The sequence below is a fragment of the Mustela nigripes genome, chromosome 2 (assembly GCF_022355385.1).
Source record: "Mustela nigripes isolate SB6536 chromosome 2, MUSNIG.SB6536, whole genome shotgun sequence".
NCBI classification, from domain to species: domain Eukaryota; kingdom Metazoa; phylum Chordata; class Mammalia; order Carnivora; family Mustelidae; genus Mustela; species Mustela nigripes.
In genome coordinates this window covers 27,537,339-27,561,830 of record NC_081558.1, presented here as the reverse complement: position 1 = coordinate 27,561,830, position 24,492 = coordinate 27,537,339, and positions in this window count along the sequence as shown.

Sequence of the window (24,492 nt, the reverse complement as noted above, 5' to 3'; positions counted from 1 at the left end):
TTTCCTCCTTAATGACTTAGTCCCCTAGACTGCTTGAAAGAAGGAAAACCTAATTCTTACTGACTTGACAAGAGCTTGCAGTGAATAATAAATGCCATGGTTCAGGCAGGCTGTTACCATACCAACTGGAAGGTCAGATGAACAAACACCTGAGCATGAATCGAATTAGACAAAATGAAGAAGAACTAGATCTGCTGCAAGGTGAGTGAACAATAAAAGGACGGGACGGTTGAGTTTCCAAGGACAAAACACTTAGAAACAAAACAAAACAAAACAAAACTGTTATCTCTTTAGGCTCTACATTGCTTTTTACCAACGTGCTGTTTATTCACATCTCTGGGCCTCTGTTCCTAAACGTTCCAAAGAAAATTCTGAAGTAGGAGAGTTTCTGCACAAGTACCAGAAAATCTACCTCAGATGAGCTCAATTAGTGTCAGACTTGACCAACATTACTTGAAGTCTGGAGGTCAGCTAGAACTTGGGTTTGATATGTTCTAGTGGCTCCAGCTCTTCTTCTGGGGCTCTCTCAGTTCACTTCTTCCCTGTGTGTGCTGGCTTTATCTGCAGGCTGAAAGGGAGGTGATCTGTCATCTTCCTGAGTTTCACATCTATGCATGGTCCTGGGGTAGGCCGGATTATGGCCCTCCCCTCATCACTCCCAGGAAAAAAGCAGACTTCCTCAGTCCATTGATGTTGGGCTTGGCCATCTGATATACTTCATGCAAAACTTAGCCATATGAATTTTTTTGGCCGCTAAGATGTTGATAGATGTGATAGAGCCTATGCCTAAGCTATATTTTGTATCTCCACTGTGCTCTTACACCTCTGCCATTGTCTTGAGAACAACATGTGTAGGCTAGTTCACTGGTCCTGGGAAGAAATGGGAGACTCTGAAGTACAACACTAGCTAGTTCAACTGATCTCTTGGACTCATTAGTGGGCCCAGCCAATGTCAGGAGAACTAATTGTTATAACTAACAAGGCTTGGACCAACTACCTAGATGCTTACTGCTCTGTGGTGTTGAGGTTTTGTGGGGTTTTCCTAGGCAGCATTTTTGTGGCAATAGCTAACTGATAAAATTATATCCAGATCAAAAAAGGGACTCTCTTCTGAAATTTTTCACAGAAGATTAAGACAAAGTTGTCTTACAAGCTCCCAAGAGAGCCTCTCCTTGCATCTAATTGGTCTAAATTGGATCACATGTTCACTCACTGGCAAGAGGGATGGGTTTTACCCTCAGACAAATAAGGTCTTTATTGGGAGGTCTGTATGCGATCCATATGAGCCACTTTGCGAAGGAACGAATAACTGAAGAAAATAAGAGATCTGTTTAGAGGAGAAAGTGGGTGTTAAGATGGCAACATCCTCTATTCCTATCTCTCTCTGACCTCAGGGCAAGCCTGGCTCATCTGTAAAACTGCTAGAGCGCTCTAATCCACATTCCTGGGGAGATCAAACTGGAGGTCTCTCTTGGTACAGAGATATCTTGGTACAGAGAGACCTCCAGTCTCTGGAGGTCTTTGCACATTACTTCTCAGGTAGCCTCAGAGCTTTGCTTTCAACTATTGAGTTTCAGTTTCAATGCAGGTATAGCCAAGTAGTTGAAATCCTGGACCCTGTACTTAAATCTGGCTTCAAGCCTTGACTCAAGAAGTTACGACCTTTGTGACCCAAGGAAAGTTACTTACTTGGTCTATGCCTTAATTTCCTCACATGTAAAATGGGCCAATAACAGTATTGACTTTAAATATTGTTGGGTGAATACATCAGTTAGTAAATACTAGTGAGTTCTTTTTTTTTTTTTCCTCCTATGAGCACAATTGGGAAGATTTTTCCATAGTAGGCCATTCAGCACTCATTCAGAGTTTGAGGTGTGAAAAATTATCTAGTCAGTTAACGAAATATTCTTTAGACATCAAGGAGGCATCTCTCCTCTCAGGAGAGCCAAATAGAGTTCCACAGTGAGTTGACAGGGAGAGAAGACAAGTTGTCTTTCTCTCCCAGTCCTGTTGTCAGTTCTGTATTTGTTTTGGCCCCACTGGGTGTCTGGTAATGAAAATCTATTTCAGCTAGGTTAAACAAAGAGGATGTCGCTGCGTAGGACATCGACTATCTCATGGAACTCCAGGGAAGCAATGCAGAGACTGGAACCAGAGCCTCGAGAATCATTAGAATGGTTTGCATTCTTCTCTACCTCCTCCCTACAGATCATCTCTCTGTTCTCTATCTCATGTCATAACTTGGTGTCCCCATTTTTGTCATGTCATATTTCCCATCACTGTAAACTGACCTCCTGTCTCTAAGTTCTGTTTCCACATTCTGGAGAAAAGACTCTGTTTGGCCTTGTTTGGCTCAGATATCCCTGCATCTCTGATGCTACTGCCAACCTAGATACCAGAGACCCACCTCTGAAGGGTAGATGCCATCCCACGAGAAAGGGAGAACTGCAAGCTGGACATGCACTTCAAAAAGATTCTAGTAATGTATTTGTCCTGCTTAAGAATGGACCAAGACCTAAAGCACACCTGCCCCTGTAATTCTTATGCAGCAAGTGTGGAGGGTGATGTGTATGTAATTAGGTCTGTTTAGAAAGGTCTCTAGATGATCCTAATGATTAACAAATTTAAGGAAATTCTTTCTTGGAACAGTTACAACATGGTGAAAAGGAAGGAAAATAAGATTTGGAAAAAGAGGTTAAGCCTAGAGAAAGTAAGACCAAGAATCTTTAAGCGTACGGAAGGCTTACCTAGAGATACGCCCAGCTGTTTTCTGTCTCCATAAAGAGCAGTACAAAAGCAGGAGGTTAGATATAAGAAGAATTTCTTAATAGGAAAAAAAAAATTTAATAGAAGAGCTTTGTGTCTCTGGGGAAGTCTCAGTGTGCCTGAGGGTACACACATAGTCTAGCTGACCTTTCAGAATGTTATTCGTACAGAGTCTATGATCCCAGGACCAGAATCAGAATCCAGCCAGGCTCCAAAAATGGAAAACCAGATCTTCCAGATGGGCTCCAGTTACCCAGAGAAGGAACCGAGTGAGGAAAATTGTCTCACTCTATTCTCTGACCCTTCTACTGGGCTCAATCAAATCACACACTCAATTCCTTTAAAGGACAGGAGACTTATCTGTGGTTTCATTCAGTAAGCAAGAAGATATGGCAGTGGCCCCAGCCCCATCTCTCTTCATCTCCCAGTCCTGGCCCCAGGCCAAGACACTTTCATGGTCCAGGGGCCCTTCTTCCAGACAGATGGGGCCTGGGGATCAACATGACGGTAGCAGTTACTGTACGGATGTGGCTTGGCCCTATTGGGGCCACAGGTGCTTGCATGAAAAGGGAAGCCAGGGGTGGCATCAGGCCTCAATACATCATCCAATCAAACAGGCAGCAACCAGCGCAGAATCTGCTGACGCCTAATTCTCTCTCTCTCTTTTCAACATGAGAGGCCCAACTGTGCTATGGTCTAAAAGATTGCCTCCACCCCCGACCCCACGCCCAAATTCATGTTTGAATCCTAATGCCCAGGTGATAGTAGTAGAAGGCAGGGCCTTTGGGAGGGGATTAGGTCATGAGGGCAGAGCCCTCAGGAATGAGATTAGTGCCTGTATTTTAAAAAGCTGAAGAGAGCTCCCTTGCTCCTTGCTCCTTCCTCCACATGAGGACACAGCAAGAAGTGAGCAGTCTGTGACCAGAAGGGAGCTTTTATTAAAACCAACCATGCTGGCACCCTGATCTTGGACTTCCAGCACCTAGAATGGTGACAAATAACTTTTTTTTTTTTTTTTTTTTTTTTTAAACCTACCTAATGTGTAGTATTATGTTACAGCAGCCGAAACAGACTAAAGCAATCCACCTCTTAGTTATCCAACAGATGGGACTTTTGTTGTCAGGGCGGTTTCTTATAGGCCTAATGCTGACCTGTCAATTCCCTCTTGCTTTTCTCTCTTCTCTAGGCTGGCAGCAGGTAGGCACCCTGACTCAGCTTATTCTCCAGCCATCTTGCTGCCCCTACCTCAACTTGTGTTGCTAGTAGCTGGACAACGGTAGAGACTGGGATTTAGAGCTGTGAAGGAGAAAGGAACCAGAAGGTCCCACTTGGATCTTAAGTCTTTACCAGAGCTCAACAGTCAAACAGCTATAAAGTAATAGCTTTGAGCATGTTCTTGTTCCTAGGGTATATGATATTCTCCAGGACCTCATAGGGGAAGGCACTGGGAAAGTGATTGACAAGGCAAGATTCTAACATTCCTGGATCCCAAGGAGGATATCATCCCATTAAAAACCCAGCAGAGTCAAAATTTGTGAACACTACAACTCCAGTTCTCTGGCTAAGGCATTTGGGGAACTGCGTGTTTGTTAATTGTACTTTCTTTTCAGTGTAAAATGACATTTGGCATTTGTTTTTCTCATCTTCATCTCTCAAGGGAAAAACAGAACTTCAAAGATCTCAAACTTCAAAGAACATAAGCAAATTAACCTGATATTTTAGAGCTGCAGTCTATGCTTCCTCCTGCTGCACCACTGTGGATTGTTTTCTGAACTTCAGAAAGGAGCCTCACAAGGACAGGGGAAAGGAATGGTTTCCCCAAGCGCCACCCCATATGGCCAGAGGGCCCTAGACCACTGAGTTCTTCAACAGGAGCTACAGCGTTGGGGACCATACTCTGTCCCACTCACCACCCTTGCCTCCAAACATGCCCCCAGGACCAAAAACAGTTTCCCCAAGGGAGTCCCAGAACTTGCATTCCTTGAAATGTTTCTCAGAAAATCTTTTTCAGTTCCAACAAGCTTGGGAAGTGTTCTGTCCATGGTCTCCCTTCATCCTTGTGCATTCATGAGGCAGTTGAGCACATTAAAAGCACTGAGAATTCCTACAATAAGATAACGCTTTTGGCTTTGTTATCTCGGGTCATCTCATGTGTATCTTACCACACAGCTCTTTCCATTGTTTTTAACATAATTTGTATTAATATTCTGTGAAGCCAGCATTCTACCAAACACAGCTTAGAAACATGGGCTTATACCAATGTCTTTAGTTCAGACAAGAAGCAACCACCTTGCATGGATTTTCTGCCCCCACCCCACTTAATTTGACATCTGTTGGTCTTGCTATAATACTTGGAATATAGATTTTTACTGTTTTATAAAGTGCTCTCTACTATCAGTTTTTCATGCCAAATCAACCTCATTATTGGGGGTCTGATGGCATTTCAGGCCATCTAGACCTGGTTCAGCTCTAGAGTTGGGGCATTTAAATAAAGCACCAAGAATCTTCTCATAAAGACATACAGATCTAAAAAGTTAACATGATAATCTCTTTGAAACCCATTTAGAACTACTTGCTACCTTATTTCACTACCTAGTTAAAATAACATGTCTGAAGAAAATATATGTAATTTTCTTTGTCAGTATCAAGAAATGACAGTAATTGTAATTTCCATGAGTGGAACAATCCGTTATGGGAAAAATGTTAATACTCTTAAGCATCTAAATCCTTTACAGGGTGTGGCATATCCTATAATCTGTCTGTTGGGTTTGAATGCTGTCTTTTAGATGCTGTGGTATTTCTAATTCTATTCACAGCTCCAGACACCCCTGTTTTGAATGTGTCTCCTGGAATTGAAATTTGGAGCCATTTATTGACGAGGCAGAGGAGGGTGAGAGGTAATCATTCCTGACGTGTGATCGATAGGGTAATCCTCCAACCTATCCGAGAGGCCCTAAAAATGGAGGGTGGCAAGGGTGATTTTTCTCAGCTTCAGTTCAATACGGCTATTACAGATATGTAGGCACTAAATTAGAGACGAATGTGTGCTCCGGAGTATACATCATGTTTGGTTCCTTGTGGTGTAAGCACTACGGAACAGAGAGAGAAGTGGCCGCACATCACTTGCTGACACAGTGTTGGCGAGATAAGTTGATGACTATGTGGTGGTCAGGGATGGGGGGGACAATCATATCTGAAAATGGCGGGCAAATGGAGAGGGGGACTAGAAATCAGGTATTTATGGCAGAGTTTGCCCCCAAAGTATAACTATGACAAAGAGTCTCAAAATTGTCCATTTATTGTTTCTGTCAGCCTTTTTAGGTCGGCTGAAAAGAAGCCTGCTGATCCTGACAAGATCAAAATGACCCTTGAAACCATTTGATAATGGGCTGAACTCACAGTACTTCATCCTCTCTACACGGTGCCTTTCTGCCGGAATGTGAGCAGCAGGAAGAGAAAGTGGCTCTGCACAAAATCCACCCAGAAGCAGAAGCATGCGGCTTCCCAAGTTGAACTTTTTTGGTGAGAAATTCTCCACGTCCTGTGCAACATTTCACGGAACCGTGTTCTCTTTATCTTAATTAACCCTCACCCACTGCCACTATCGTCAAGGGAAACCTGGAGCCTTTTCCCTCAGCATGGAACGTTTCACCAGAATAATGGAACGGAGGGTTCCTCCAGAGCTCATGCAGTGAGCACATGGTGGAAGTTGCCATAAGAACTTCTCACGGGGGATGCCTGGGTGGCTCAGTTGGTTAAGCAGCTGCCTTCAGCTCAGGTCATGATCCCAGCGTCCTGGGATCGAGTCCCACATCGGGCTCCTTGCTCAGCAGGGAGCCTGCTTCTCCCTCTGCCTCTGCCTGCCATTCTGTCTGTCTGTGCTTGCTCTCTCCCCCTCTCTCTCTCTGATAAATAAATAAAATCTTAAAAAAAAAAAAATTCCCACGGATTTTGCAGAGGAATTGGGCCGGGCGGGTGGCAAGGCCTCCTACATACAGGGTAGCGGAAAGAGCTTTTCTTCTGCTATGGGGTCTGGACAAAGCTGAACCACCTCGAGACCCAGCCCAGTCTGGACTTGGGGATCAAAGGATCCACACTTAGATACTAGCCCCCTTCCCCAAAATAACTGAAAGATGTGTAAATCTCCAGAAAACACTGAAAAGAGATTACATTCATTTCACACAGGAAAACTTCCACAGATCTTTCCCTATGACAGGCCCAGCTACGTAAACTGTAGCGCCCAGTGCAAAATGAAAATGTGGGAGCCCTTGTTAAAAAATTATCAAGAATTCGCAGAGGGTGACAGGAGAACATTGAACAGAGTGCGGAGCCCTTCTGAGCCAGGGCCTCGTGGGACCCCTGGGTGTAGGCCCAGGAAGACAGTGCTGCCCTGAAGGGCTTTCCTCCCTCCCTCTTTCTCTCTCAGGCTCTTTCCTCCTCCCTCTCTCTTTCTCTCCCTCCCTCTCTTTCTCTCTCTCTCCCCACCCCTTCTAACACAGGGGGACTACCCCTAAGTCTTAGTTCTTTCCCTCTCCAAGGTCAGGGTTTCCTCCACATTCCTTCCCAAACCAGGTATGCAGGACCCTCCCGGGCGGTCTTCAGGCTAGCTCCATTGCAGCTCCTCATCATGCAGCTCTTCATCATGCAGCTCCTCATCATGCAGCTCCTCATCATGCAGCTCCTCATCATGCACCTCCTCATCATGCAGCTCCTCATCATGCAGCCCCTCTTAGCCTCCTTCTTCCTTCCTTCCTTCCCTCATTCACCAGGCCTAGCTTGGTGCTGCCAAGAACGCTATTTTTCCCCCTTAGCGAGAGAGAAAGAGAGTGAGCAGGGCAAGGAACGACAGAGGGAGAAGGAGAGAGAGAATTTCAAGCAGGTTCCAGGCCAGGTGCAGAGCCCAATGCAGGACTCCATCTCATTGCCCTGAGATCATGACCCGAGCCAAAATCAAGAGTGGGACACTTAACTGACTGAGCCACCCAGGCGCCGCAAGAATGATATGAATGACTAACCACATATGGTTATGTGGTGTTATATATATATATATATGTTATATACACAGTCTTCCTTACACGTAGAGGCATGGGGGAAAGATTTGAAACACTTAAAACTTTTAGTATCTTTATTAGTATTTTATTCATTAATTAATGTATGTATTTATTAATTATTGCTACGTATTACTTGTTAACAGGTGTTGGAAGCTGTCCATTATCCACAAAATGCAAATGTCACTGACCTCAAGGAATTTTAATTCTAAAATAGGCAATGATAATGACAAAGAGTAATTCCTGAGCCCCCACTGTGTGTTAGAAAATACGCTGAATCTCTTATATACTTTAGTTTCTTTAGTCCTCATAACCGTGTGAGGTACCTGTTACTGTTACTTCCACATGAAGATATGGAACTGGAGCTTAGGAAAGTTGTCAGCTTGCTTTGTTCACAAATCCACCATCTGGCTCTCGAGCTGGCCTTCTTGATACTTCCAATAAGCTATGCAAACAAATGAGAACAATTAGCTCTCCTCCCCACACTGCCTCTCTGCTGGGCATACAATTAGGTCCTTAGTATCTGCTGAATAAATGAGCATGTGAGTTAGCAGGTAAAGGAAAGAGAGGAGAATGAAAAAAAAAATGAAAAAGAACTGGCCAAATCTAGTCAGTGAAAGAACTGAACTGTTTGTGAATTCCAGTCCTGCCTTCATCCCACAATTCACAGAGGTTTGAGTAGTAAATGCTAATACCCACTTGGCTTTGCAGGAGAATTTGGGCCAGCTGATTTTTATACATGGCACCAACTAGTTGCTCAGCAAATGTTCTTTAAGATAAATTAATTTGAAAGGAATGGAATTAAATTAAATCAGAACATTTCTGTAAGAATCTGGTTTGAAGTTGAAGGAGCTTTAATGTAGATTCGACTCCATCACTCTTTATAAGTGCACAGAGAACTGTGGGCAAAGCCTGAGCAGCCACACATAACTGAGCCTCAGTCTCAGGGAGAGCGAGGAGGTTCCAGGCCTCCCCATGCTCGGCCTACAGAATGCTCATTTGCTAATGTGATGAAGGAATTAAATAAAGTCCTTAAATGCAGCCACACTTCCATAAATGAGTAGTAAATAATGTTGCTTTAAGCTACGGTAACTGCTTCATGGGGATTCTGCCTCATCTTTATGGATGCCTTGTCATAATTTCTAGAATTATAGAAGCCATCCCATGACTCCATAGATCGAAAAGAAACAATATATGAAGGTTTCTTCCTTCTCAGCTCGTAGTACATAAAGTGATTTTTCACTACTCTGAATCAAAACAGATAAATTTAAATATATTTGCTTGCACAAAGTTCTGAGCTGAGCTTAGAAGAGAAGTTCACTGGTCTGGCAGGTCTCAGTTCCTGAAGAAAAAGAGAAGCTGGGAAAGATGTCCCACACATGGAGACTCAGATGTCCCTCGCAGCCCTGCAGGTGCTGCCTCACCTTTTGCCCTGAACCCCCAAACAAGAAGGGGAGGCCATGTTACTCTCAACACCTGGTGATGGGAAACACCTCCCTTCCCCCCTTTCCCTTCTCCAAACACTGTCCTCTGCCCCCCATCCCTCCCATTATTCCCAGTAAGAACGCAACCAGGCTCTAACACAAACCTGTGAGATGGCAGGGGGTTGGGGCGGGAAATCACTTGCTTTGATTGCTCCTACACCCCCCCACCAACAACACAGACACACTGTGCAGATACAGAGAGCAAAGCACAGCCCCTGAAGTGGCTCTTGTGGTCCTACTCAGGCAATAGCAAAGCCAAGGCTCTCATCCCAGATATTTAAACCTCCATTTCAGTAAACTTTTTGTTTTTCCGATGTGACCCTCAGAATCAAGTTCCAAAATCTCACACAAATAAACTCAGTAAAGATAACAGGAACCAGTATCATCACTGTCCACTCCATTATTGAGAGTTCGCGATGTGTGAGGAGGAATAACATGCAGGAAGCTACACCAGAATGCAAGGTCACAGAAGTAGTGTGTGGTGAAGCGACTAAAGCCAAGCTCTGTCTGACCCCATGACTATGAGTGTAAGGTACATTGACTTTCTATAGAGACATCAACCCTTCACAAGGTGGCAACTGAGGGATTGTGTATAAAACTCTGATCTATTACAAAGAAAATCACTTACAAATAAATCACTTACAAAGAAAAGAGAAACTGATCAGTTGGTTGGTCCATCCCGTGGGCACTATTCACCTCTCAACTTCCATGAGGGGAGATCCAGGCACAGGATGTTGCTACTTCCCTCCATAAACCAGGTAAGTACACATACACACACACACACACACACACACACACACACACACACCCAGGAATCCCTAAGACTGTTTCATAAATTCTTTACTTCAACCTCTACTGAGTCCAAAGGATGTTAAGTTTTTAGTAGCAGCATCCCGCCTCTATAACGTGACCCTCATGCATTTTGTAGGTGGCTCAGCCTCACTACAGATTCAGAGAGCCTCCCCACAAAACCAGCATATTAGCTGCAGACCCTCTCCTTCACACTCACTTGCCACTTCACAACCTCCCTCTTTCCTTTCATCTACTTCTCCTACTCCACTATGACACTACCTCCTCTTTTGTGAGTCGGCAGTCTTTATCTTTCCTACCAGTTCTACTCCCAGGAAGCAGGGAGCTTTCAGTGATGAGGAGGAATGTAGGAATAGTGGGTAGAGAAGCCACCACTATACTGGCTGGGTTCTGAGTGTCTTATTTTATTTTACTTTTATTGTATTTTATTGATTTTTTTATTAACATATAATATATTATTTGTTTCAGGGTTACAGGTCTGTGGGTAGATTTTTTTTAAAGAAAAAATCTGACATCTTGCCTTGCAAAGGGCACCTTGCTGGTTTGTATACCTCATTATCTCCATCCTTTCCTGGAGCTGCATTACAAACATTCCCCTCCAATGCTTTCTCCATGAGAAGTATCAGGTTCCAGAGAAGGAGACAGAAGAAAAATAATTCTTTCCAGGCACACTATATTAAACTAATTGACGTGGACATTTATTATTTTGTGGCAACCCAACACCATTTTTTCCTTTAGTAACAGCACCCCAATTTTCTTTTATAACTTAGAAAAGACATCAAGGGCTCCTGATATCACTTGAATCATGTTATGCCTAAAGCCGCATCTACCCAGGGAATATCCAGTTGTAAGAGCAGTAAAATCCTTTTCAGTTTCAGCTGGCTTGAGTTTGGAAAAAGAACCACCAATGAAATGTTTCTTCCTTGAAATTGTAACTCTGGCCAGATCTTTCTGGCCAAGAATCTGTGGACATTTGCAGGTCATCAACTGTGACATAAATAGCCTTGGACTTGGATTTTCTGGTGGTTGCTACTGTAGGACCAACAGTGCCTACTCAGAAGAGGACCGTCCTTGAGCCAGAGGGAGGGCTCTGCTCCTGTTAGGACTCATCTCCTGCAGTAAGCCATAAGCATCCACAGAAGGCCTACTTGCCACTTGGAGTAAGCGCACATTCTTATCTGCCCAAAGTGGGAACCCTGGCACCTGCATGCAGCTACCAAAAGATGAGCCTAAAGAAGAAGGAACAAAATGAAAAGACTGCAATGCTGGCTTCACAGCACTCTCAGAATATATCTCATTGTTGGGAGCAACAGAGGGGTGCCTAGAGTGCTTGTCAGAACCAAACCACCTAATTTAAGGCAGAAGGCCACTGTGCTTGCGCATTCTCTTTCTCTCTCCTGCTCTCTCTCTGCCAAGCCTCTCCCTTTCTAAAAAGACCAGATCCACCTCTAAGGGGATGGTCCCCAGGATAAATGGTCGGGTATCTGGGTATTTCTCTATTGAGCCACCATCCAAGGTTTCTTTTCCTTTACCTCATGGCCTGGTTACCAGGAGTAACCAAAGCAAACACAAGCCGATGAAGCAAGCCCCAGGAGGTGTCATATTGCTTAGCAGGCTCAGCTAGAATCCAAACTGAAGTTGGAGACATGATCGAACTTGTTCTGCAGATAATTAAGTGCTCCTGAGCTCTTCCTTAAAGACAAAAAAATCCAACAGCATCCCAAAGAAAAATCATGGAAAGGATAGGAGGCTTTATAAGACTCTCTGGATGGGTTTTTCTTCCATAGGGGGTGAATAGAAAATCTGTTTATTTGTCCCAACAGCCTATTTCGTATGTTTGACCTGGTGACCAGAAGAGATTAATGTTATTTTGTCGGGAAGGGAAATGAGGAGTTAAAGGGAAAAAAAAAGTTGTTTTTTTTTTTTTTTTATATCAGTGGAAGCCTTCAGAAGTTGTTTTTTTTTTTTTTTTTTTTAGTCTAAGCTTAGGAGGATTACAGATGGCATGGAACTGGATTATAATTTATAGGGAGAAAAACAAATAAACAGGGACAGCAGAGGGAGATTATAATACATAAGTACTCTGGATTGAATTTACTGTCACCCCATCCCTTTTGGGCTTGGTCAGCCTCTTCCCCTCCTTCAGATGTCAGGTAAGTCATCTTCTCTAAGGGAAGTCTTTCTTGCCTACCAGAAAGGACTAACTCTCCTAATCATTCCCACACCCCTCCTCAGAGTAATTTTTCTTAGTCCCTATCATATTACAATTTAACACTTATTTATGCAATTATTTATTTAAAGTCTCTATTTCTCTGACTAGATATGATCTCTTTGAGGGCAGCAAACATGTCTATTCCTATTGGCTTATTGAGATCCCTGTGCTTAACATAGCAGCTGGCATACAGTAGGTATTTAATATATGTTTGTGGTTCAGTGATTGTTTTGATTGAATAATTATTCAAAGAGTGAATAATTATAAAATAAATGGGTGGATAACATTGTCCTTCATTCCTAAACATGTTCTGGCCAGTCACTGGAGTATGTCCTGTGAGAAAATATTAGTCATCTGGGAGTCTTACTTATAAACTCTATTTATAAACTCTCACCTGTTATAAACTCTCACCTGTTCCCACCATGATCTGGACAAGTGACTTGGCCTATGTCATGACTTACCAAAGGTGATCAAATGGTAGTAAAAAGTTCTATATTGAATTTGAGCATCAATGAGGTTAATAATTGCAGTGTATCTAAATAGATCAAATGTGTTTAAATCCATGAGATCTAATTATTTAAAAGAAAGAGAAACTCTAATAAACTCTAAGCTGGTGAGCTAATTCATTATTTTAAAAACTGGCAAATAAAGGGAAAGATTCAAATATTTATCTTGCCATTTCTATGTGATCTGTACCACTGATTAACCACAGATGAGAGGAAGTTTGTTTTAACAGAACTCTTCTAGAAAATATATATTATAAAATATTTAAATATAATCATTTTAAAATCTTGATCAATTAATTGGTTGCAGGAAATCATTTTTTCCAAAGAGCCATAACAATAATTAGATCCCAGAGCTATGACATGAGATAGAAGTCTGTTTCCCCTCTCCTTAAAATTGGAGGGCCTTTTTCTCTCACCCATTCTTAGAGAATAGGAATGAATTTATCATTTTTCTCCAGTATCCCCCGCCCAAACGGAAGGAAATCTGAAATCCAGAAATGGGTACAAGGCACAGACAAGCTCCAGGAGAAGCTCTCTAGCTCAGGCATGAGGGAACAGGTTCCCTAAGGGATAGAGAAGAGGGGTGGGATCTCTAGTTTTCTTCTTTTTTTTTCCCCTTTCACTCTCTTTCCTCCCATCCATCATACAGGGTGTGGTAATATCCAGGCACCTAAAGGTCTTAGGAAGGGGATGTTTCTTGTCTGACCAAAAGAGTTGTGGTCTCCACAACCCTATGGGACAAACCTTGGTTATTGGGGTATGTCTGTCTGTCTGTAACTTTTCCCTCTCTCTTTCTGCCATATGGCCCTGGACAAGGATGCATGCACAGGAAATAAGCGGCAGAGTGAGGTTAGTAAAGCCCGTTTTCTGAGTGGAAAATGGAAAAGAAGAGCCATGGGGAACTAAAAATATTAGAAGGCCATAGAGAAAAGGAGGTTGGCAAAATGAACTCATGAAGTTATTTATGAATTCTGGACTTACCCCAAGCAGCACATGCATAGATCTGATGCTAAAAAACATACCTTAGTCAACCACCTAGGTCACAGCTGGGCTGCTGGGGCTGCTTTTTGGTGATTTAAATAGCAATATAAAGTCTTTGAAAATGGACTTGGCATTGAAATCACAATCTCCAGAAGGCTGGTTGGAACAAGTTTGCTGAACCTAAATAGTTTAAAGGCCTACTAAAACAAAACTTTTTAACCTTCTTGACAGGATTTAAGTAAGACTCCAGAGTTTGAGAACATTAGATTCAAAATGTCCAGTTCACAATACAATATTACTGAGCATAGGAAGAACCAGAAAAATCTCAACAGAGTTTCCTAAAATAGACCAACATAAATATGGCCAGTTGACTTTAACAAAGCTGCACAGGCAATTCAATGGAAAAAGAGTAGTCTTTTCAACAATTGGACATTCATATGCCAAATGGATAGATAGATAAATAGATAGATAAAGTTCCTGATCTAAACCTTAGATATTATGTAAAATTTAAGTAAAATAGATCTTAAATCTAAATGTAAAGTATAAAACATTTTTTTTAAAGCAGAGGAGAAAATATATCTGAGCTGGATTTACGTAAAGAGTTTGTAGGCATGACAACAAAAGCATAATATAAAAAGAAGTCACAAAACCCAACAGTAAGAAAATAATCCATTTAAAAATAAACAAAATACTTAAACATACACTTTATCAAAGAGCATATACCAAAGTCAAACATAATGAAAAAATGTTCAATATCTTTAACCATTAGGTAAATGCAAATTTAAACCATAATTACATACTAATAGATATGTAACAGAATTAATAAAATAAAATGTGATACTTTTAAGTATTAGTAATCATGTAAAGCAACTAGAACTCTAATACATTGCTGGTGCAAATGCAAGATGGCATAGCCACTCTAGAAAACAGTTTGACAGTTTCTTATAAAAGTATATATTCGATTACCATGTGACTGACTAATCCCATGCCTACATATTTACCCTAGAGAAATGAGAATGTATGTTCATTCAAACATTTGTACATAAATGTGTACATTGGCTCTATTTATAATTGCCAAAAGCGAAAAACAACTCAAGTCTCCTTCAGCAGGTAAATGTATAAACAAACTGTGCTGTCATACCTCCATACAATGAAATATTATTTAGCAATAGAAAGAATGAACTATTGATACTCAGAGCACCTTGAATGAATCTCAAAAGCATTGTAATAAATGAAAACATTTAGTTTCAAAGTACTACACACTGTATAAATCCATTTATATGGCACCCTCAAGAAGACAAAACTATAGTGACAGAGAAAAAAAATCAGACATTAAAATGAGCTGGGGTGGGGGAGATACATCTATGAAGGTTAACAAGAGGGAAATTTGGGGGTGATGGAATTGTCTGGTATTTTGATTGTGGTGGTAGTTACAGAAATCTATATATATGGTATAATTCATAGATCTATGCACAGAAAGTGATAACTTACTCTATGTTAATTTAAAAGATTACAAAAAAAAAAAAAAACCTCCAGACCATTCCCTTTCTCACTAGCAGACCCCTAAGTTAATATCTTAGAAACACTTAATGTTTCTTAAGAGGTTACTATAAACAAACAGCCTACTACTATCCTAACTTCTACTCCAATATATTCTAATGCTCTTTTCTGTACTTTATTTATGAACATATGATTTGTTTAAATTTGTCTTACCAAGGAGAACCACAAATTTAGAGAGGTGTTCCCCTTCTTCATCAATGCTCACAAAATAAATGCCAGTCCACTCACACTTCTCTTCAGCACCATCTTCATGATAATGAAAACACAATGAAAGGAAGCCTTAAAACCAGAGGGAAATGCTGTGTTTGAGAATAGCAAAATGTCTCAGCTTATTATCATTTCTCCAATGGCTGAAACTGATTCTGCTTAGAATACAACAGGATAGCAATTGGAAGCAGAAATTTATACCAAAGGGTGGTAATATGCTATAGTTCTTTTATATCAAGAGACCCTGGGCCTTAGTTAGCTCTAGGGTAGAAACTCTTGAGAACTCGTCTAAAGAAACAATGTTTGGGAACTCTGGAAATTCTGAAAGGCAAGTACAACTGTGGCACTTTAGTGTGTTTTCCCAAATTCTTTGATACTACTCCCTTCAAAAGGTGGAGTCTAATTCTCCTTCCTTTGAATATGGGCTGGGTTTAGTGACTCACTTCCAACAAATAAAGAGAAAGTGATAATTGTGTGACTTTGGAGATAGTTATAAAGCAACTGTAGCTTCCAGTTTGTTCTCTCTCTTTATTCTCCCTTTCATTCCCTCTGCATCACTTGCTCTGAGGGGAAGCCAGCTGCCACATGGAGAGGCTCATACAGAAAGGCCTTTGCCTCCGGCCAAGTACCAAGTGGCTGTGCCATCTTGAAAGTGGATCTTCCAGTCCTGGTCAAGCCTTCCAATCACTGCAGCCCTACTGCACTAACCACCACCTCATGAGAAACTCTGAGCCAGAATGACCTAGCCAAGCTACTCATGAAGTCCTAACCCTCAGAAACTGGGAGATGATCAATGCTGGTTGTTTTAAGCCACTACATATGGGGACAACTTGTTATGCAACAACAGATAAATAACACAGCAACTATGCTAATGTTAAACTCCTCTTATAGTTCAAAAGAAGAGAAGAAAGGAGATAGGAATTGAGATCAGGACTTGGTTCAGTACTTTTTTTAAGATTTTATTTATTTATTTTTAAAAGATTTTATTTATTTATTTGAGGGAGAGAGAGTGAGAGAGAGCATGAAAGGGAAGAAGGTCAGAGGGAGAAGCAGACTCCGCATGGAGCTGGGAGCCTGATGCAGGACTCAATCCTGGACTCTGGGATCATGACCTGAGCCAAAGGCAGCTGCTTTACCAACTGAGCTACCCAGGCGCCCCAGGACCTGGTTCAATATTTTTATGGAGTCATATACCACTCAAGTTATCTGGAGTTCTTGTACAAAGATACAGGGAATTTCCTAGAAATGAATTTTGAAATGAATCCTCTTCCCAAATAGGCACCTCAGGCTGATGCCCTACAGGGCAGTTGGGGAAACCACACGGAACATCACACCTACCTTCCACCAGGGATTCCCAAACTGCTACTTTAATAAACAGTCTTTTAAATAGGATATGCTTTGTAAGTTGTCTCAGAATAAAGCCTAGCAAAGGGATATGTATAAGATAGCCACTCAATAAATGTATTTTGGTGTTAGCAATGGGTTTTTATTTTTATTCTTTTATTTAGCAGACATTCAACTCATACCCAAGTCAAAAAGACCAAACCCAAACAAAAGAGAACTGAAGTTAAAATCATGCCCCTATTACAAACCTGGACTTTAGCATATGCCATGAGACTATTGCATGAGAAGTTCCTCTAAGAGAAAGTAAGAGGTAGATGTTTGTGATTTCTAACACAGAAGACAGAAAATCTGCCCAACAACTCACAAATCAGTGAACACTTGACAGAAAAAAATATGCTTTGGCAGCATTGTTTGTTGCATTCTTTAAAAGGAAAATTGAAAACATAGGATCACAAGGGTCAGATAGTTATTATTGGAAGCCGGCTCTTATAAAATGTAATACATACCATTTCCCCCGTCTAAATTGCATTGCTTTGTCCGAGTCACCTATTCAGCCCAGGATAAGGCATTTTTCTGATGTAGATAACCACCCAGGTTTCCAAAGGCACATCCATTTAAAAATGGGGGCCTGAAGAACACTAACAGTGACAGAAAAAATGATATTTTCTGTAACCTCAGCATCACAGAAAATAGTTCCGCCAAAAAAAAAAATATATATTATTAAGCACATATAGTACTATTCAGTGAAATCTGCTGCTGATGGCAATGCCCCAGACGAAGCCTTTTATAGAGCCTCATCCTATGTTGGGTTTTAAGAAACTCTAAATATTTCACAGATCAAAGTATTTTTATGGCTTTTTTGTGATGGACCTATAGGTCACTAAGAGGAAAGAAACACAATTTAACTTTGGAAAAGGGGTGCTTTGTCAGAGCTGTAACTGACTCAGTGACTAGGCAGTGTGGTGGCAGGACACCTCAGGGAGTGTCCACTCTGTGCTAGATGACATTGTGAGTGCTGCCTACTCAGACGTCATGACCTACAAGATCCCCATAAGGCTCACAGTATACAGATGAGAAGACAGAAGCTCTGAGGGGATGAGTAATTTATTTGTCCAGTATACAAGAGCTGGGAAATCAGAACCCAGAACCTGTGACCCCAAAGCCTAAATCTTCCCCATGCACCCTCGATCCGCTAACTGAAAGTACCAAAGAAGCATTCACGCTTTGTGCACTATTACTGTTGACATGGTCCCAAAGAGACCCTGATGAAATGTAACAGAGGAGGACATTCAAGGAAGATTATTTTATTTTATACTTTTGTTTCTGGCTCATTCACCAGATTCCAGAGTGGCATATTTAAGATGCAACTGACACCTCCACAGTGTGACCGATGATTACTTGCCATTCCCTAGCTCAGGACTCTTAACTCACCCAGGCGAACAGGATGGAATAAAGCGACTCTTACTATGGAGCTTGAGCTCAGCATGAGATTCAAAGATATAACCCACAATGGTGCACAGGATTGGAAACCTTCCCTCCATCACCCGTCTGTCTATAGTGTTATTTTTAATGCCTTCACAGGGCAGCGGGAAAGAAACACCTAATGGAAGGAGCTTTAGGTAGCAGTGGGTGAGAGATAAAACTGCTGTGTTAAAGGAGAGAATACCAGCTCTAGAAACAAGACTTTTTAATTGATCTCCTAATACCCGGGGCCAGTATTTTGAGCAAGCAGGGAAGGCAAGGCACCACCTACGTAGGTTACTCCATCCTACCTCCCGCCCTATGATGGAAAACTCTAAACAAACAAAGACACCTACCGAAACAGCCCATATCTTTATTTAGAAACTTCCATTCCACTAGTAGAAGAAAGTTCCTAATCAAGACAGCCAGTGGCTCAGTAGAGATGCAGCTGTCAAATGGAAAGAGGAATCACACCATTAAAAGAGACCCAGGGCTCAGTTCCTCAGGCTCCCCTTCCTGTAGTGGGAATGAGGGGTTCTCCCCCCAATATACCTACCTCATCCAACCTACAAAGCAGAGCAATCTCAACTCAGCCCAGGGGCTTGTGAATGCCACGTAAAGGTGATGGGGGACTCAAGAACCTACCAGCACTTCCTGACAGTGTTAATGATGTGAACTTTGTTTCTACCCCAAATCTCTTGTGTGGCTCTCCTGGGAATAACAAGGTTACCGGAAGAATGCCAGGAGGTGCGACCGCTACAAAGAAAGCAGAAAACAAATAATACCTGGTGCTCCATTTATTTGAAGTCCCAGCCATATTACATTATAGTAAATGGACTTTGTGAGTTTCCATCTGGCAAGGCCAAATTGGAACTAAGAAGGAGTTGCAATGAAGAATCTGTGCAGCTATTTCTAGGGACAAAAACGGGCCAACAGCAGCAGAGGCCACGTTAAAACAAATGGTCCACTCTTGAATGGCGTACCGTAATGCCGCTATAATTAGATGGATTAGAGGTTACAGTTCGCCATACACAGCCACAGGACAGCCACTGATAATCACGCATTTTGTTCTCCCGAGAGATAACAGCGGCCCACAAATGAGATGAACTTCCACCGTATACACATGTTACACGAAATCAATACTTAATTACAGCAGTGCCTGCCTGTGTGGCTGGCAGCCAGTTCTGGTGAGAATGTGGGTACAAAGCTACTGTGCTAGAGCAGCAGGTGAACAAGCTCAGAGTGGTCAGAGGCATGGCGGCAGGGCAGTACCCATCCCACTGACTGGCCTGAGGTCTACATTGAAGTGACGCACCATGTGGACGTTAGGCTTGGTTTGGAAAACAGAACCGAGACATAAATAAATATGCCACGAGGGGAAGAGAGGCGCTGCCAGTGACGGCAGTTGCTAGGATGTTATTATAGATTAGGACCCCTGACACAGACTCAAGGAGAAGAGGACAGCATCTAAAGAGTGCCTCTACAGAGAAGCAGTGCGGCCAAAGCAAAGAACAGAAGGTAGAGGATCAAGCAACATGGGATATGGATTCTGGTTCTCGTGCCTGTGGTTCAAGCTATGTAACCATAAAAATGCAACAATAATCATTTTCCAAGCCAGAGGGCCACTCTGAGTTTTGAGTGAAATCAGACAGACAGAAGTACTTTGTAGACTATGAGGCTCCAGGCCATTTTAAGAGATTGTTTTTTTTTTTTTATTTTATGAAGTGATAAGACCTAGGTATGCAATATCATGAATGATCAAGAAGAGGAAGCAATAGCTTCATTTATAAAGTTTCCAGTGAAAAGTTAGGGATGCCACACTGAAATCTACACATGCACTCAAAGAAGAGAGGTCAACAAACCTGGAGGAGACATGCCAACTAGAACCAAATATACACACAAGGGAATCTAGAAAATTATTTCATAACATCTGTGCCATGCTCACATAATTCCACAATAGAGAGCACTCTACTTGAAAGCTATATGTTCATCCAAGAATTCTGCTACTGTCCTTTCTTTTTTATTTTTAGTTTCTTTTGCATAGCACCTTTTCTTAGAATGCATTATTTTCCTATACCTCATTCAAAGTCCTACTGGTTTGTTTACTTCTTTGTTTGTTCATTTGTTTATTTGGCAAAATATCTAATCATTCCTTGAATAAAATGAATTATGGCTATAGCACTGGGAATTGTTTTCAGAAAGTACCATTTAAAGATATAATAGGGAGAGAGAGAAGAGAGCTCTAAGCAGCTCCTTTACAAAATAGCTTAAAAGTCTTGCCTTAAAAGAAGTGGGTTGTTTGCGGGGGAGAACTCAGCTCTGCAGTTGGCCAGCCCTCAACACTTCAGAGGTATGAGACTCTGGATTGGTGAGCAGACTTCCTAGGGCCTCACTCAGTTGCCTTATCTGTTAAATGGCAAGTATAGATATGAGGAATTCAAAGATTTTGTTGTGGGTGGCCCATATTCTTATAAGTGGTTCCAGAGTTTTCTCCATCATCCCTTCAGTGATGCTTACTTACCTTAGTATGAAACCTTCTTTCACATTAACAAGTAAACCTATCTCTTGACTGGGTGACGTCTGTCCCTTTGACTGGTGTCATTCACCCTTTACCAAAAGCACAGAAATCTATTTCATAACTGAGAAACTGGCCAAGCATGCAAGTAATTACTATTCATTCAACTCACAAGAGTTAACCCATATGAAAGCAAAACACAGTCATCAGACACAAGTGTTCAGGTTTATGAAAATCGGAATTTTCCATGGGTGGGTTGAGATGAAATGTACACAAAGTATTATAGTTTTACTGGACTCCTCCTTATGCATTTGCTAAATTGGATATATTTGACAGTGGATATGTTCCTGATTTAAACCGAATTCTGCTCCTGAAATTTGGGGCATTTTAGAAGGTGAGGACATGAGAGCACTATGCCAAATTACAGAGCCACCACATTGCATGCAGATTTGAATTACAAAGAAGTCAAAATAAGACAGAAAATATGTTGAGCCTCTTTTTATGTACAAAATTTGTAATAATATAACTCAAAACACCCAAATTAAAAGTTTATAGACAATCACATAATTTAATCTCAAAGATGAAGGAGGAAAGTGAGCTACGAATTGAGTTTTTGCTAGGGCTATATAGGGACACTCATGTCAGCTGATAAACAAAACTCTCTCCTATCTTTTGTGGATACTAGTGTGGAGGTAGGTGAATTTTGAATTGTGCAAGAACTCCAGAACATATTCCTCAAAGATGACCCCTCTATATATGTTTTTCATTTATAATTTAAGAACCCTAAATCCAGACAGATACCTGAAGCCTAAGGACTACGGGGAACTAGAGCATGGAACAGATTATTCTAAAAAAGAGGAAATTGAAGACTTTGCTTTATAAGGTATGGGTTAAGTCTGGTATTAAATTTCATGACAGCATTTCAGCCATCTAATCTGTCAGGGACACACATTCATGAAGTGACACTGATCTCAGTATCTAGTGTATTGCTGGATCTCAAATACGCTGTTGGTTCTTTGTGTTTCACTTTGTGTTCTTGGAGTCACTCACAGAGGAATCCCAAACTCATAGGATGATTTGTAAACCCTTTTCCAGCTTTAGAAATTGCTTCCATGTACATTAATGTACATGATTCTTAGTGTCCATAATAACTCTGTGAGATAGGCAAGACAGGGATACTGGGTCACAAAGACCACAGAGTTGCAAAAAGTCACAAAACCTAAGCAGTATGAGACCCTGGTCTTCAGACTCCAAACCAGGAGCTCATTATGTGACATCAATCTGTGCTATGGTTTGGACATGGTCTAAAAGGAGACTGTCAGCTCACCACTCAGGTTTAGGAGTATCTCTTCAAGGAATAATACCTACTTACCCTCACTCCCCTGGACTTTTTGCTCACTGTTTTTGGTTGCCCAGCATCTATCCCTTCAGAAGCCCTTCCTTCCCCCATGGGATAGAGTCTCTTGGGACAGTTATAAGAAGTGCCCACTCTCTCCTTCCATCAGTGAGCATTTGAGCAAATGAATCAATTGGATGCTTACTCCCTTCCAGTAATCTCAATTTCAATGAAAAAAAAAAAAAAGAACTTAAAATGGTTCAGGCTCATTCATTGAGTCTTAGCACCCGGATGCTTCAAAATAATTCCTGCCAACTAGAATGCCTAGGTTCATGTCTATTTCTAAGCCCGCCTCTAGCTGACATTGATTCTATAAGTAATGCCATCCCTTCCAACATCTTTCTGCTTGGTTAAATTAGCCAAAGTCTATTTCGGTTACTTGCAACCCAAGAAACATAGCTTGGATCCCAACTAAGTCTGTATCCTTGTGTGTACACTCATACCCAAGGAGCAAGAGCTAAGAGCACCTCTGTGTGTGTGTGTGTGTGTACACATGTGCATACTCTTACTCTCAAAAGTTTAGACTATATGTCCAGGAGAAAATGATTTGCAATTTTTATTTCTGTGCATGATATGTTGTACAATCATTGAAAACAATACATTGGATTTTATATGAGCTAAATGGGGATTTAAGATTGCTAGTGTTGAAAAGAATAAGAAGTTTGGCTTAGTCTGATGTCCATTTAGTATTTAACAGATTGCGTCATTGTTTTTGCTTCTTCTCTTACAGTTTTTTCACAACCAAAAATCAAACCTATTACATTTGGGTAATAATTGGATTATATGATTTTTTCTGAAGATGAGCTATTATTCCAAACTATTATCAAGCTTCTGGTAATACATCAGGTCTGCCCTTTTTAATGTGTATTGGACAACAACAAAAATGGATAAAAATACTTCCTCTGGCTTCGCAAAGATTGAAGTAGTTACCTAGAAGTTACGGATGACAAAAAAAAAAAAAAAAAAAAAAACAAGATTTCTGTCAAACTTAAATTAACTTTCATCATATTTCACCACTCTATAGCTTACTCCCTTGATGACTTGCTTTTCCCCCTGATCCCAATAATTCCAAAGCAATTACATTTCCAAGAAAAGAAATGCAATAAGCAAAGTAAATTCATAAAGTGCGGCCCTGAATGCATTTCCACCATCTTTGACTTGATACCTGATCCTAGATGCTATATCCTGAACAGCAGAGAGATCATTTGTAATCTTTATTATGATGACAGCAAAAAATAACAGAAAATGCCCTCCTATGACTGAATATGCTTGCTGAATTCTTTTTAATTTTTCAAAAAATATTGTGTTGGGCATCAACATAGGCACAACATATGCACAGCATATTCCTCTCAAGTTTATGACCATGTGCCTTGAAGGGTTTAGGCTAGAAATGGGCTGGAGTGTTTAATTCCCATGGAGGTAACCATATTGATAAGGTGTTTCTCCAGATGTATTGTTAAGGTTTATCCTGAACTTGAATGGATTTCTGTGTTTTGGTTGACACTGAACATTTCTGGAAATAGGCAAGAAAGGAAGGCAAGAAGAAGGGAGGAAGGGAGGAACGAATGAACAAACACACACGGGAGGGAGGGAAGAAATATCTTCTTCTCTTTCAACTTATGACATATGAGCAAGTTAGCTATCTGCATACCTAATGTCAGTAGGAAAATGTCAATCCCAAACAGACCTCCACATTCTTCAGATCCCACCATATTCTCTTCCCTGATGTACAACAGTCTTTTTTTGTTTTTTGTTTTTTGTTTTTTTCAGGAAATACAACTGCATGTTAATATTATCCCACAAAGAGCACTCACTAGGAAAGCAAATATCAGGCATTGCACAGGGTAGACTTTATCACACAGCCCAGTGGAGATGGATTTTAAGCTTTGGTTTTGGGGAATTATCTATGCTTCTCTTTCCTCTCATTAATGCAGACATTAAAAAATTAACTATATCTATAAAATGCACTTTTGTAAAAGAGGCATGCAGACTTAATTAAGAATTTCACTGTGAATGTTACTATAAAATAATTACAATTGTGTCTAATGTGAAAGGTTTTAATTTTTCCCCTCAGTTTATTCATTATTTGGGTAAAATTATGATAATCAGGTATTATATGCCAGATTATACAAATGAGTGGTATGAATGTAGGGTTTTAAAAATTATCATAAATGCCAGCTTTTCATTCTACTAAATTTAGGA